Source organism: Suricata suricatta, chromosome 5, assembly GCF_006229205.1.
Source record: "Suricata suricatta isolate VVHF042 chromosome 5, meerkat_22Aug2017_6uvM2_HiC, whole genome shotgun sequence".
Classification (NCBI taxonomy): domain Eukaryota; kingdom Metazoa; phylum Chordata; class Mammalia; order Carnivora; family Herpestidae; genus Suricata; species Suricata suricatta.
Genome location: NC_043704.1, coordinates 70,358,365 through 70,374,962, shown reverse-complemented (window position 1 = coordinate 70,374,962; position 16,598 = coordinate 70,358,365). Strand labels below are relative to the sequence as shown.

Below are 16,598 nucleotides of genomic sequence, written 5' to 3'. Positions count from 1 at the left end.
CAGGTAAACTGTAATTGGGTGAAATATAAATTGAGTATTTAGGTGAAATACTTTTTTTTTTTTTCTTTTTTTTTTCTTGAAAGAGAGAGGACACAAGTGAATGAGAGGCAGAAGAGAGAAAAGTAGGGTTCACTCGATGGGGGTCTTGAGCTCACCCAGGCACCCAAAGTGAAATATTTTCAAATTATGTAGTGTATTATTGTCAGAGGAAGAAGTTCTTTTTATGTTGAAAATTATTTTCCATAGAGGGACGCCTGGGTGGCCCCAGTGTCTGACTGCCCTAAGGTCATGATCTCATGGTTTGTAAGTTAGAGCCCTGCCTGGGGCTCTGCACTGTGAGTGCAGAGCCTGCCTGTGATTCACTTTCTCTCTCTCTCTCTCTCTCTGCCCCCCACCACCCCAGTCTCTCTCTCAAAATAAATAAATAAATAAATTTTTCTCAGTAGTGTTACTTTTTTGTAAATGAGTAAAACAAATGAGGACAAAGGATCGTATGAGCAAAGATTTCTTTAAATGTTTTAAGCAAAAAGTTTGTAGAAAAAACTGACAATGCATATAGCAAAAAAATCAACTGGAGAAGCTGCTGTTAGTATTTTGATATGTGGTCTTGTATTTTCATTAACTTTTTATTTGGAAAAATTTAAATAAAAAATTGAACAGTATTATGAACCTCCATATACCTATGACCTAGCTTCAGTAGTTAGCAATTAATGGCTATTCTTGTTTCTTCTGTACCTCTACCTCATTTCCCCTCTTCATATTATTTTTTAAAGAAACTTTATTTTGAAATAATTATAGACTCAGAAGAAGTTGCAGAATTAGTACAGAGTCCTATATATCCTTTACCCAGCCTCTACCAGTGGTGACAAATCTTATAAAGCTGTAGTAACATCAAAACCAGGAAATTGACATTGGTTCATTACTCTTAACTAAACTGCCGGAAATACTCACTTTGCACTATTTTTTTTTTAACCTGAATTCATTTTTGTGTGTGTATGGTTCTTTGCAGTTTTCTCCTATACATAGTAAGTTCATGTAACTACTACCACAGTGAAGATATAAAACTGTTCCTTAGAAAACCCCTTTTTGTATTTGCATTCCACCCCAAAACCCCTCCCTGTCTCTTGGCAGTCTTTTATTTTCCATTCCTGTAATTTTGTCATTTCAAGAATGATGTATTTAATAACATACTTTCTTGAACCAAAATTCATGTGTTGAAGATCTTTGGGTATATTCAATATTTTGCTTTAAGAAATAAAATGATTATGGAAATTCATGTATAATGCCCAAGAGTGAGCTTTTTAGGTTGCATGGCAAGGCAAGTTTAGTTTCTTTGGTTTTTTTTTTTTTTTAATGTGTGCTTTTGAGAGAGAGAGAGAGAGAGAGAGAGAGTGAGAGCGAGCAAGCATGAGCAGGGGAGAGGCAGAGAGAGACACACACAGAATCCGAAGCAAGCTCTAGGCTCTAAGCTATCAGCACAGAGCCCCAAGTGGGGCTCGAACTCATAGACTGTGAGATTGTGCCCTGAGCTCAAGCCAGATACTGAACCGGTTGAGCCACCCAGGTGCCCTGGCAAGTTGAGTTTTATAAGAAAATTCCAAACTGTTTTTTCAGAGTGACTGTACCATTTTACAATGTATGAGAGATCTACTTGTTGTACATGCTTGGCAATATTCATTTTTTATTTTAGCTGTTGTAATACGTATATAGTGATATTTTATTGTAGTTTTAATTTGCATTTCTCTAATGACTCATGATATTGAACATCTTTATATGTATTTATTGGCCGTTTTTGCCTTTTGCTTATTTTCTAATCTGAATATATGTATATTTTTGTTAAGTTTGAGAGTTCTTTATGTATTCCAGATAAGAATTTGTCAGAAACATCATTTGTAAACATTTTCTAAGTCCACACCCTATGTTTTCATTTTCTTCACAAGTCCTTTCACAGGGGAAACGTTTTCAGTTTTGATGAAGTCTATTTCTTTTATGAATCATGCTTTGGTGCCAAATCCAGGAACCCTTTTCTTTAGTCCTGAAGGATGTTTCCTGTGTTTTCTTCTATAGTTCTATAGTTTTTATGTTTACATTAATTTCATGATTTATTTAATTTTTATAAAAAGTTGTTAGGTTTAGGTCAAGACTTTTTTTCTTGCCTATGGATGGATGTCCATTTGTTATAGTACTATTTTTTGGAAAGGCTGTCTTTCCTCCATTGAATTATATTATCTGTTGGGCATATTTGTGTTAGTCTAATTTTGGGTTCTCGGTTGCATTGATCTTGGTGTCTCTCCCTTTTGTCAGTCCACCCTGTCTTGATTAATGTAACTCTATAGTAGATGTTAAGATGCAGTAGAGGATTCCTTCCACTTTGTCAACATTGTTTTAGCTCTTACAGTTTCTTTGCTTTTTCATATAAGTTTTAAAAGAATCTTGTTTATGTATACCAAAAAGAGTATTGCTAGGATTTTGATATGAGTTGAATAAATCTATAATTCAATTTGGGGAGAATTCCTTTATTATACAGAGATTTTCTTTCTTTTTTTTTTTTTTAATGTTTTATTTATTTTTGATACAGAGAGAGACAGAGCATGAGAGGGAGAGAGTCTGAGAAAGAAGGAGACACAGAACCAGAAGCAGGCTCCAGGTTCTGAGCTAGCTGTTAGCACAGAGCCCGACGCGGGGCTCGAACCCACGAACATGAGATCTGACCTGAGCCGAAGTCGGAGGCTTAACCGACTGAGCCATCCAGGCGCCCCTATACAGAGATTTTCAATCCATAACTACAAATGTGTCATCATTTATTTAGATCTTCTGTATTTTTTAAAGCAAATTCTAGGCATATCATTTTCCTTGAACAGCTATAACTTTATGTACCATGTAATTTATTTATTGAAAGCATATAATTCATTTGTTTTAGTATATTCAAACAGTTGTGTAGCCATTAGCATAATCAATTTTAGAACATTTTCATTGCCCTAGAAAGAAATTCTGTCCACTAACAGTCAGTCCTCTTTCCCCCTTTGTCCTAGCCCCTGGCAACAACTAATTTACTTCCTATGTCTATGGATTTATATATTCTGAACATTTTAGATTAATGGAATCATACAATGGGTGGTCTTTTATGTTTGGCTTCTTTCATGTAGCATAATGTTACATAATTTAGTGTGTGTCAGGAGTTCATTCTGTTTATTGCTGAATAGTATTCTATTGTGTAGATATACCACCTTTTTTTTTAATCCATCAGTTGACTGACATTTGGGTTGCTTCCACTTTTTAGTTATTACGAATAAGGTTGTTATGAACATTCATGTGCAAGTTTTTATGTAAACATTTGTTTTAAGTTCCTTTGGGTATATACCTAGGAGTGGAATTGCCAAGTCATATTCAAGAAGTCAGTGCCAAGACCGGTGTTATGAACTTCCCCCCTTGTGTTTTCTTTTAGGAGTTTTATAGCTTTAGACCCCATGTTCAAGTCTTTAATCCATTTTGAATTGACTTTTTGCATATAGTATGAGGGTCCAGTTTCATTTGTTTTGCATGTGGATATCCAGTTTTCCCAAAACTATTTGTTGAACAGCCTATCCTTTCCACATTGTGTATTCTTGGTACCTTTGTTGAAAATCAGTTATCTGTATATGTGTGTGTTTATTCTGGGCTCTGTTTTCTTCCATTGGTCTGTATGTCTGTCTTTATGCTAATACTGTTACTTTTCATTATTGTAGCTATGGACTGTGTTTTGAAATTAGGAAATGTGAGGCCTTCAGCTTTGTCTTTTAAGATGTTTTGTCTGGGGCATGAGATGGCTCAGTTGGTTAAGCTTCCAACTTCAACTCAGGTCATGATCTCATATTCCATGAGTTTGAGCCCCACATCTGGCTCTGTGCTGACAGCTCAGAGCCTGGAGCCTGCTTCAGATTCTTTGTCTCCTCCTCTCTCTGCCCCTCCCCTGCTCATGCTCTGTCTCTCCAAAATAAGTAAACGTTAAAAACACAAAAAAAAGATGTTTTGTCTGTTTGGGGTTCTTTGTGTTTCCATATGAATTTTAGGATTTTTCTCCCCTATTTTTGTAAAAACAATATTAGGATTTTGGAAGAGATTGCATTTAATCTGTAGATGACTTTGGGTAGTATGGACATTTTAGTAATCCATGGACATGGGATGTCTTTATTTGTGTTTTCATTTTTTTCATCAGTGTTTTGTACTTTTCAGTGTACAAGTTTTTTTGCCTCCTTGGGTTAAATTTATTCTAAGTATTCTTTTTGATACTATTATAAGTGACATTACTTTCTTAATTTCATTTTTTTGTTGTTCACTGCTAGTATACCATTGATTTTTGTATATATTTGTACTGTGCAACCTTGCTGAACTTATTTATTCTTTTAGTTTTTTAAAGTGTATTCTTTACAGTTTTATGTATACAGGATGTGATCTGTAAATAGAGGCACTGTTTACTGCTTCCTTTCCAATGTGAATGCGTTTTAGTTTTCTTGCCTTATTTTCCTTGTTAGAATGTCTCGTATAGTGTTGAATCAAAGTAATGAGGGTAGACCTCTTTCTTTTGTTTCTGGTCATGGGTGGGGGGAAGCATTCAGTATTTCATCATTAAGTATAATGTTAGAATTTTTGTAGATGGCCTTTATCAGGTTGAGGAGATTCTCTTCTGTTACTAATTTCTTGTTTGTTTTTATTTAACGGTGTTGGATTTTGTCACATGTTTTTCTTATCTGCTGAGATGATCTACAAAAAATAAAGGTTTTTTCCTCTATTCTGTTGGCAGGGTGTATTGATTTTCAGATGTTGAACCAATTTTGCATTTCTGAGATAAATCTTCTTGGTTATTGTGCATATTCATTTGTCTGTGTTAGTGAATTTGGTTTGCTAGTATTTGTTGAAGATTTTAATGTCTTGTTGAGGATTATAATCATCAGAGATAATTGCTTGTCATTTTCTTTTTTAAAATTTAATGTTTATTTTGAGAGAGCACACACATGCACAAGCTGTCAGCGCAGAGCCCTACATGGGGCTTGATCACGTGAGATTTTGACCTGAGCCAAAATCAAAAGTTGGATGCTCAACTGATTGAGCCACCCAGGCGCCCCACCATTTTCTTTTCTTGTGACATCTTTATTTTGTTTTGGTATCAGTGATACTGACCTTATAAATTGAAAAATGTCCCTTCATCTATTTTTGGGAGGATTTTGTGACCAACTGGCATTTAATTCTTTATTAAATTTTTTGGTAGAACTTCCCAGTGAAGCTGAGCTTAGAGGCTTCTTTTTTGGGAGCTTTTAAAATAAGAATTCATTTTTCTTGAATGGTTATAGAACTATTTAGATTATTTCATCTTTGTTTAGTTTAGGTAGTGTAATTTTGAGAAATTGAGAAATTTCTTCTGTTAAATTTAAGAATGTAAAGTTGTTTCGTAGTATTCCCTTACTGTATTTTTAGTTGGTGCAAGTTCTGTAGTGATATCCATTTTTAAATCATTATATCAGTGATTCATGTCTTCTGTGTTTTTTATTTGTTAGTCCTGTTAGATACTTAGAAAATTTTTGCTTCATTGATTTTTTTTTTCTCTTTTTCTGTTTTCAATTTCATTAATTTCTGTTCTTTATTGTTTCCTTCCTACTGCTTACTTTGGATTTATATATATTTTGCTCTTTTTTTTTTAAGTTTCTTGTTAGGCAATTAGGTTATTGATTTGAGATCTTTATTTTTATTTATTTTATTTTTTATATATTTATTTTTTTGAGAGAGCTTGTGCAAGTGTAATTAGGGGAGGGGCAGAGAGGGAGAGAGAAAGAGAATCTCAGGCAGGCTCCACGAGGGGAGTGAGATCATGATCTGAGCTGAATTCAGTTGGACACCAACCAACTGAGTCACCCAGGTACCCCTGAGATCTTTCTCCATTTCTGTTGTAAGCATTTAGTGCTATAAATTTCCTTTTAACTGCTGCTTTAGCTGCAGCTCACAGATTTTGGGATGTTGTGTTTTTATTTTCATTCCTTTTTATGTATCTGTATTTTAAAGTTCTCTTTAAAATTTCCACCTTGACCCACGCATTCTTTTAGATGTGTGTTTTTTCGCCTTAATGTTTCGAGGTTTTATTGTCTTTCTGTTACTGATTTCTAGTTTAGTACTGTTATGGTCAGAGAATGCACTCTGCATTATTTTAATTCTTATAAATTTGTTCAGGTTTGTTTTGTGGCTCAGGATAGGATCTGTCTTGGTGAAAGGTCCTTGGATGCTTGAAAAGAAATGTGGGTTCTGCTATCATTGGGTGGAGTATTCTATATATAGTTGACCTTTGAACCACATAGGTTTGAATTGCTCTGGTCTACTTATACTTGGATTTTTTACAGTAGAGGACTGTAAAAGTGTTTCCCTTATTTTCTCAGTAACATTTTCTTTTATCTAGCCTTATGTAAGAATACAGCATATAATGTAGTATACAAGATATATGTTAATGGATTGTTTATATTCTCTGTAAGGCTAATGGTCAGTAGTAGGCTTTTAGGAGTTAAGGTTTTGGAGAGTCAAAAGTCATACTTGGATTTTTGTGTGAGGGAGTTGTGCAAGGATCAACTGTATACCAATTCGATTCTGTTGGTTGAATGTGTTATTAATATAGCCACTCTGCTTTTCTAAAAAAAATGTATTATTATAGCTTTAGCATTCTTTTCAATGCATGCTACCAAATTTCTTGTTAGCAACATGCATTGAACCATTAAAAAAAAAAAATCTGTTCTGCCAGTCTGTCTTTGATTGGTTTATTTAGACTGTCTGCATTTAAGGAAATTACTGGTCTATCAGTCTTTACACCTGCTATTTTATTATTTTTTGCTTATTTTCTCTGGCTTTTGGTTTTTGCTTCTCTCTTTTCCTCCTGCAGATTACTGGAATATTTTTTAGGATTCCATCTTGTATTATTTGTAGAAGATCTACTTATAATGTTTTAGAGTCTGTCTTGGTGTAGTTTTTTACAGTGGTTGATTTAGTTATTACAGTATCACCTGATTTATAACAGTCTGGTTACTAGTATCCACATATTACAGCTTCAGCTGAAGTGCATAAATTTCACTTCTGTTCTATCCTTTACCTTCCCAACTTTTATTTATTTATTATTATTTTTTTAATGTTTATTTGTGTGTGTGTGTGTGTGTGTGTGAGAGAGAGAGAGAGAGAGAGAGAGAGAGAAAGAGAGTGAGTGAGCAGGGGAGAGGCAGAGAGAGGGAGATACAGAATCCGAAGCTGGCTCCAGGCCCTGAGCTGTCAGCACAGAACCTGACATGGGACTCCAACTCACAAACTCACAAAACATGAGATCATGATCTGAGCCAAACCCAGATGCTTAATTGAGTGATCCACCCAGGTGCTCCCTACCTTCTCAACTTTTATTTATTTATTTTTTATTATCTATCTATCTATCTATCATCTATCTATCTATCTATCTATCTATCTATCTATCTATCTATTGAGAGAGACAGTGCAAACAGGGGAGGGTCAGAGAGAGAGCAGCCTCCAGGCTCTGAGCTAGCTGTCAACACAGTGCCCGACATGGGGCTCGAACCCACGAACCGTGAGATCATGACCTGAACTGTGAGATCATGACCTGAGCTGAAGCCGGACGCTTAACTGACTGAGCCACCCAGGCACCCCTCAACTTTTAAATATAATTGTTTTGGGTATGAAATGGCATTGTAATTTTTTGTTTTCAGTCATCAAGTAAGATAAAGCTAATGATGGAAAAGATAATCTGTTTTCTGTACTCGTATTTCTTTTCTTCCTGTTGTTTGAAACATTTTCTTCAGCTAGTCTTTATGACACATTCTTTTAGTTTTTCTTCTTTTGGGAATGCTTTCTAAAAATGGCCCCTTTGTTCCTTGTTGTGGTCCGAATGTTTTTCCCTAAAATTCAACTGTTGAAATCCTATTAGGAGTTGGGACCTTTGGGAGGTGATTAGGTCATGAGGGAGGAGCCCTCCTGAATGTGATATGTACTGTAGTAAAAGAAGCCAGAGGAGCTCCCGTGGCCATTTCTGTCTTGTGAGGAACACAGAGGAGGCTTACCTGGGAGAGAGCCCTCACCCAACCATATGGACATCCTGATCTTGGACTTCCAGCCTCCAGAACTGTGAGAAGAAAATTTCTGTTGTTTATAAGGCACCCATTCTGTAGTAGTTTGTTGCAGCAGTTCAGGTGGATTAATTGTTAAACGGATGTTTCATAATTCCTGAAGAGTAGTTTTACTGGATATAGAATTCTTGGTTGGCATTTCTTGATTTTTTAGTGTTCAAAAAGTGCTGTGCCACTTTTTGGCCTCTGGTTTCAGATGAGAGATCTGGTGTCATTTAAATTGTTCCATTATAAGTAATATGTGGTTTCTGTCTGGAGCCTTCAGAGTTTTTATTCTTAATATTGAACATTTAATTATGATGTGTCTTGGTGTAAATTTCTTTGTGTTTGTTCTGTCTTGGGTTTGCTCAGTTTTTTGGGATCTGTAAGTTTGTATTTGCCACATTTGAATTCAGCCATTGTTTCTTCAAATCCGGTTCCAGCCCCCGTCTCTCCTTCCTGGGACTCCAGTGACAAGAATGTTCGATCTTATTATGTTATTGGCTTGCAGTTCCCCAACACTTAGTTTTTTTTTCTGTTTCTTCTCTTTTGTTCAGATTGGGTGAGTTCTATTTTTCTGTACTCACTTTCAGTGATTCTCTTCCCTATCATCTCTGTTTGTATTGAGTTTTATGACGTAAGTTCAGAATTTTTCTATTATATTTTTTAGTTCTATAATTTTCTTTTGCTTTTTTAAAAAGAAGTTCTTGTCTTTGCTGAGATTTTCCATTTTCTCACTTGTTTTGGGGGAAATTTATAATTGCTGAAACACTTTTATTATTTTTTTAAATAAAAAAATAATTTGTCAAATAATCCCATTGTCTGATTCATCACTGCATTGGCCTTAGTTGACTATCTTTTCTCAATTGTGACTTCTGGAGTCATTTCTATTTTATCTTTTAGGTAGTAAGCTCTTGGCCCTATTATGTTTTTTATTTTAATGGACAGTCCCTCTGTTTAGGTTTAGAATACAGATCTTGGCCGACTTTTGTAGGCTTTGTTTCCGTTGGCAGTTTAATTTTCAGAGCCTTTGTGGTTCACCTTAATTGATCTGATTTGCTGGGTTTCCACTAGTCCTTGCTAGTGGTGCCTGACGCTGATGGTGCCTGGCAGAGCAAAAGGGTTTTCCTATGCCGGCCTTCTGCTCATCTAGACGAGAGGTGATTTTGGTGGGACCCTTCTGCTGTTCTTCCCATGTATGTGTTTCTTCACAGTCCCCCTGTCTCTGGGTGAGAGGGGAGAGTCTTAGCCCAAACTAGCTGCTTGCCATGGTTGGGTCCCTCATTTTGCCTACTTGTCTCTGTATTTCTAGGCCAAAGGGTAAGGAAGAATCTTTTACCCGGGTTTTGTTGTTGGCTGGGCTTCCAGTTAATCTTTCCTTTATATTGCAGAGGGACTCCAGTTTAATTTGGGGGAAGAATGTGACTGCCTGGTCTGCCTTCTGTTGCTAAGTTGGTGGTCGGGAAATGGCTGCCTGGGTTGCCTTTTTTTTGTTGGGTGTGGGGACTAAAAACACCCTGCTGCTCTTTTGTTTCTCCAGTCTTAATGGTCCCAAACTGGTGCACTGCCTTACGGTTTTCAGAGTTTACCTCTGGTTGTCTCTTTTGTTACTTCCCTGGTTTCTAATTGTGCTTAATGAGGAGGGGCAGGGGAAAACAGCTATGTGCCATCTTATCTAGACTGGAAGTTCAAGTTCCTTAATTTTTGTGAAACTTCCTGATCTCCAGACAGTTATGTCAGCTTTGAAAATAATAGCATACAGATACATGTTTTGTGAGGTTTTAAGCACTATAGAAATGTTTGCTTCAGTTAATAAATTAGTGTATCAGACACCTAAGTTTTTGAGAAATCAGTGATGACCAGTTCAAGAGGGTGGCAGGGAATAGATACATGCTATTTTACTAGGCATCTGTCACATAAACAGTATTTTGTTATGTAGTTAATTAAAATGAAGTTATAAATTCTGAGTGCTTTCTTAAAGGATGTTTTTATTTAATAAATTATTCACACTTCAGATGTTTAATAATTCCAGTGATACACTATAGTATTTTAATATTAATATTTTCCAAAACAATACTGAAAATCTTTTATTGTGCCGCCAGTGGGAAGGACCCTTCCTGTGGTGCCATGTTAGAGTAGACAGGAGGCAGAGGATCTGGTTGAAATCTTTGACGCTTCTGTGTTATTGTAAACTTGGGTACTTAACCTGATGAACCTCAGAGATATTAATACCTGCTTGTGTTTCTAAATGATGTGTTAACTTGCCATATGAGGTCAGATGAAATGGGACGAGTGAAAGCACTTTGTATACCATAAAGTACTTTATTAGAGTATGCTTGTATTGCCTGAGTCATCTTTATCATCACAGTATAAACCATGACTTACAAATTCATGTGTATTCAGTAAAAACTTACGTACAAGTAAAAATACAGCAGCTTTTCCTTAAATTTAGTGGCTTACTAATCTTAAAAGTGAATTTATATTAGTAAAATTGGGGAAGGATTACATAGTTGGTTGATAGTTTGCCAGTTTTTGGGAGGTGTCTCCAACATGCAATTTAGATTTAAAATTTAGTTTAGTCTAATGCTTGTGGTGGACAGTTGGTTTCTTGTTTGACAAATGTGTACTGGTTAGGTGATTTGAAAAGGTCAAGGACAGGTGAAAATTTTCAGTTACAGGTTTATTTTACTCACTTTAGGCTGTTTTAAGAATTTGGTTACCCCTTTTTAGGATTTTCATTCTCAATTAAGCGGATTAGCTACATTAATTGCAAAGTTTATAAGATTTTGGCCTGACTTTTGTTGAGAGTAGAGATGGAAAATGGTTCTAGAAAGACTTGGGCAGGGGACATCTGGGTGGCTCAAAGTGTCCGACTTTGACTCAGCTCATGATCTCGAGGTTCATGAGTTCGAGTCCTGTGTCAGGCTCTGTGGTGACAGATTATGTGTCTCTCACTCTGTCTCTGTCTCTCTTTCAAAAATAAACAAACATTAAACAAAAATTTAAAAAGAAAAAAAAAGAAAGACCTGGTCAGGGTCATTTCTGGAGTGATTGGTTTGAATTTGTTGGGCTGTCATCCCTGCTTGGGATAGATCAGATCATGAAAAATATACTATGAGGGGGCGCCTGGGTGGCTCAGTCGGTTGGTTAAGCATCCGAGTTCAGCTCGGGTCATGATCTCACAGTTTGTGAGTTTTAGCCCCACCTCAGACTCTGTGCGGAAAGCTCAGAGCCTGGAGCCTGCTTTGGATTCTGTGTCTCCCTCTCTCTCTGCTCCTCGCCTACTCATGCTCTGTCTCTGTCTGTCGCTGGAAAATGAAAACATTTAAAAAAATTAAAAAAAAAACACTTAAAACATCCAAATTAAATTAAACATCCAACAGTGTTGGATGCCTGTCATTTAGATAGACTTCTAATAACTTTAATTTTCAAAGCAACTGGTGTAAATTAAAGAACACATAATGTCATTCATATATTCATATAAACCACAAAAGTTAGAACTAATGTAAAACCAGAACTTGACTAATTAACTGAAAGTATGATGTAGTTAAAATATGGTAAAGGACTTTAAAAGATGCTAAAGCATTTTTTGTTTCAGATTCTTAAACCATATGGACTATTATTCTTTTCATTGCTTTGTGCTTTTCTTTATTACATTTAAAGGGCAAGAGATAGGGGCGCTTGGGTGGCTCAGTTGGATACCGGCTGACTTCCTCTCAGGTCATGATCTCACGGTTCTTGGGTCCGAGTCCTGTGTCGAGCCCTGCGTCGGGCTCTGCTGACATCTCAGAGCCTGGAGCCTGCTTGTGATTCTGTGTCTCCCTTTCTTTCTACCCCTCCTCCATTCATGCTCTGTTTCTGTCTCAATAATAAACATAAAAAATAAAGGGCAAGAGGTAGCCTTTTTATTTGGTAGTACTTAGAATCAATCGTTAAAATTTTGTAAGCAGACATTTCAGTGAAACTAAAAATGAGACTGTTTTATTTTTTAAATTTAAATCCAAGTTAACATATAGTATAATAATGATTTCAGGAGTAGAATTTAGTGACGTTTCACTTACCTACAACATCCAGTGCTCATCCCAAGTCCCATGTGCCCTGCCTAGTGCCCATCATCCCACCTAAAATCCCTCCAGCAACCCTACAGTTGGTTCTCTGTAGTCAAGAACCTTTTATGGCTTGCCTCCCTCTCTGTTTTAAAAATGAGGCCTTCAAAGAGATAATCTTAATTAACCGAGACCTATGGTTTTTATCAATGAATGGCTTTTCTACAATGGTTGTATTTGGAAGTAACATTAAGGTACATGATATAATGAGATACTTCTAAAACAGTTAAGTTTTGGTTGTATTTTTTAATTTTTTTAAGAGTTTATTTATTTTGAGAGAGAGAGACTTTGTCCACATTAATGCACGTGCACACACACAGGGAGGGGCAGAGAGAGAGGGGAGAGAATCCCAAGCAGCCACAACCAGTGCTAAGCATGGAGCCTGACTTGGGGGCTAGGTTCCACAAACCACGAGATCATGACCTGAGCCGAAATCAAGAGTTGGACACTTAGCTGACTGAACCTCCCAGGTGCCTGACCCTCTTTCATTTTATTTATTTATATTAAAAGTTTTAAATGTGTATTATTTATTTACTTATAATAATTTAAAAAAAATTGTATACTTGAGAGAGAGAGGGCGTGAGCAGGGAAATGGCAGAGAGAGAGGGAGACACAGAATCTGAAGCAGACTCCTGGCTCTGAGTTGTCAGCACAGAGCCTGATGTGGGGGCTCGAACTCACGAACCATGAGATCATGACCTGAGCTGAAATCGGAGGCATAACTGACTGAGCCACCTCGGTGCCCCACCTTTTTCAATTTTTATTTATTGTCTTAGAAATATATATTCTTGACAGTTTTTGTGGGGGTTTCTTCTCTTATCTGAATTTTGGTCATTCATAAAACTTATTTTGCAATCTGATTTTTCTAGGCAAAGATGACAGCTGAAACATAATTTGGTAGACTGAATGTACTCTGGGCCAGCAACATAAAGATACTTTGAAAGTACTTAATGAAGTTGCCTAGGTTTCTCTGGGAGGGTATGAAAAATTTGAAGGAACTAAAGAAGTTTCTTCCTGTTTGTTGTAATGTGCATGCAGTTTTGTGGCTTTTCTAGCAGAGTACTTCTGAAATTTATTATTAGCAGTCTTTTAAAAACAAAAACTGGAAATTAGATAGGATTAAACTACTCTTTACATTGCTCAGAATTATTTTCTTTTTGATACAATGTCTCATAAAGTGTATAGTAGACTCCTCACTAGGCTGATTGTCTAATTTATTGTTAAGACGATCAAGCCCTTTTAGGGAAATTTCTGGGCTGAAGGATAATGTTGCCAGAACCCTACTAGGCTAGTTTTGATACCAGATTCTCTGTTGCAGTAAGTTAATGTGTCTTTTCTGGATGCTTCAGTTTTGTTATCTGTGTAATTGAGAGATAGTGTTGTGTGGTAGTTAAGCTTCTGGAGCTTGATTTCTATATTGGAGTTCAACTTTATTTATATCATTTAAAAAATATCAGGTACCATGTGCAGTACATTGTTTTAGGCACTTAAGATCAGTGAACAAAACAAAATTCCTCCCCGTGTGGAGCTTATGTTACATAGTTGGGGACAGAAAAGGGATACACATCATACACAAGTAGATGACCTAGCATGCTAAGAGGTGGGAGCTATTATGCAAAATGTATAACCGGTAAGAGTGGGTGTGAGTGTACTTGGGGCAGTTTTAAATCGCATAGCCGGAAAAAGCCTCATTAACAAGACAATGATTGAGCAAAGACTGGAAGTAGGTAGAGGATTTAGTTATGAGCATCTCTGGGAGGAAGTATCCCAGGCCTAGGACAGCCAGTACAATAGGCCCTAAAACAGTAGCATCCTAGAAGCTATAGGGAGTTAAGAAAGTCTGGTTACTGAGGTCAAGTGGAACAAGGGGGAAAGTATAGAAGATGAGTGAGGTCTGAAAGGTGGTGGTGGTGGTGGTGGTGGTGAGAAAATAGCACAGTGGATTGTGGAGGGCCTTGTAGACCTTTATAAGGACTTTGGTTCTGCCACTTCCTAGTTTTGTAACCACCAAGTTGTTTAAACCTTTAGTTTTTCTCTCTTGTAAAATATGAATAATAGAACAAATCTCATAAGTTTGCTGTTTGGATTAAGTGAGTTAATACCTGCAAAGGTCTAGGAACACTACTGAGCAGAGTCGAAAGTATATATTCATTGCATCTTTAAAAGTGAAGTGAACATTAAAAGGTTACTTCTTTTTCACTTGAAAAGGTAGCAGAGGAAGAATTGAGTGCTCTCTGCTCTGATTTTTTTCTATAATAAATTGCTTACACTTTAATTATAGCCCTTACTACATAATGTTAGTATTATTAACATTATTTGTTATGTGTGTACTTAGCATCTTTGCTAACTTATGAACTCCTGTGGGCAGAAACCAGGGTATTTTGTGCATGTCTTAGGAATCTTAGATGTATGTTGTACATGCATATCAGATGATCAGAATATTGACTCAGTGACAAAAACGTTGGCTTAATTAATGTATCAGCCCACCTGCTGGTATGTATATTAGAATATTATCAGTCTTTAACAACTAAATAATGAGAGGACAATAGCTAAGGGTCCCTGCAAAATTTATTTTCTTAGTGTGCCATAGTTATTAAAATTGGTGTTGGTAGAAAATTGCCTTAATTATTAAATGTGAGAGTTCATACCACGTGAAATTAAAAGTCCATGTCCACAGTTTAGTATGGATCCCTTAACATCTATCATTGGTTAAAAATATTTTATTGATAGCATAAATATAATACTGCTACTTTAAAACATTTTTAGTCTTATTTTCCCAGTTTATATCTGCACAAGTGATATTATTAGGGAATATTTAGCCAGCAAAATCTTAAATCATAGGAATTGCTAAGAAGGAACAGTCACTATAACTCCTGAAGTGAGGGAGTGAAGCAGGTTGAAAGAGGAGGATTATAACTGACCTTTGGGTGGTTGCTCAAGGAGCTTTATATTTATACTTCTCTTTTTGTGCTTACAGGTACTTCAGTTTCCAGCTTGGTAGATTTCTGTTCTTCTCATTGTTGGTAGAGAGGAGTGGGAGAGGAGAAGGAAGAATAATAAGAGACTTGAAGGAGAAGTGAAATTGGTAGATGATGCTAAATGAATTACATTTCCAGAGACAGAGACTGTGTGGCAAGTGAGTTAGGGGAAATTGTGTAGAGGAAACATGGTAATGGGAAAGATATTCCAAAATTTCTGTCATAGGTTTAGACATTGAGGTGATAATATTTTGTGCATGTGGGTATGTGGGGGGAAGGGGGGCGTCTTTTTTTCTTTTCTATTTTACTTTTTGTTTCATTCTCTTTTAACATGTCTAGTTATGTTCTTTGATGTATGACAGCCTTAATTTAGGGCTTTGAATAAAAAGTGATGCAAGAAGATGAGTAGGCTTTTTGTGAAAATGTTTTCAGCAGAATGTTAACATTTCGAAAACATTTGTCCAGTCTGTAGATTTTACCATATTCTGTGATGACATATGTAATACTGTCTTGATTGTGGGGTAAATATACCCAATCAACTTTGAAAAAGACTCATAATGTAATACTAAAATATATAATTAGAAGATATTTTTATTTCCTGTGGTAGATTTTGCTGTGCTTTTTCTGTTCTACTCTACACTGTTCCTATAGCTTTAGAAATTATAAAAGTTGAGGGGTGCCTGGGTGACTCTGTCGGTTAAGCGTCCGACTTCAGCTCAGGTCGTGATCTCGCAGTTTGTGAGTCCTAGCCCCACGTCACGCTCTGTGCTGACAGCTCAGAGCCTGCAGCCTGCTTAGGATTCTTGTCTCCCTCTCTCTCTGCCCCAACCCTGCTTGCACTCTGTCTCCTTCTCAAAAATAAATAATAAACATTAAATTAAAAAAAAAAAAAGAAATTCTAAAAATAGAACATAGTGAAGACCATAAATAACAGTGTAGTGCAAATACAGTTTTGCTCTACTTTACCCATTTTTAATAATGTCCACCACGATACATGGCAAATACATATTCAAAAATATTTTACATAATTGAGAAGGATGGCATATATGCTCTTCTGAGTGCTTGGAAACAAAGCTTTGAGGCACGCAGTTAAGAGCTTAGTAGAAGAAAAATTTTTTTAAAGATTTCATGGTTTGATACTATTTTAGCAACAAAGCTACTGACTGGCTGAGGACTAGAAAATGCCTCAATATCAGAAAGGCTGTAGTGCTTGTGACCCCTTGGTAAAATTATATAAACAATTTTGAATTAATATATTGGTTATTTTCTCAAGATTTAAAGTTTCTTTAATTGCTTTGCTTTTAGATTTATAGCTTTTATTGATTTGCAAGATGTTTGTTGAGCCCTAAAAATGTGTTAGGGCTGTTATATAAATGCTTTGTTATTTCTGAGTAAAA

At 36.2% G+C, this 16,598-nt stretch overlaps 1 protein-coding gene across 7 annotated transcripts in view; it reads left to right on the top strand.

Moving 5' to 3' along the window:
• ZNF148 (zinc finger protein 148) overlaps window positions 1–16,598 on the top strand; it is a 127,409-nt gene that overhangs the window by 16,994 nt on the left and 93,817 nt on the right. The window contains exon 2 of one of the 7 annotated variants that reach the window (XM_029939465.1): window positions 15,201–15,359. The exons of the other annotated variants lie outside the window; for them this stretch is intronic. The gene's annotated coding sequence lies outside the window, so the exon portion shown is untranslated. The remainder of the gene's footprint in view (window positions 1–15,200; window positions 15,360–16,598) is intronic. 7 annotated transcript variants of the gene reach the window in all.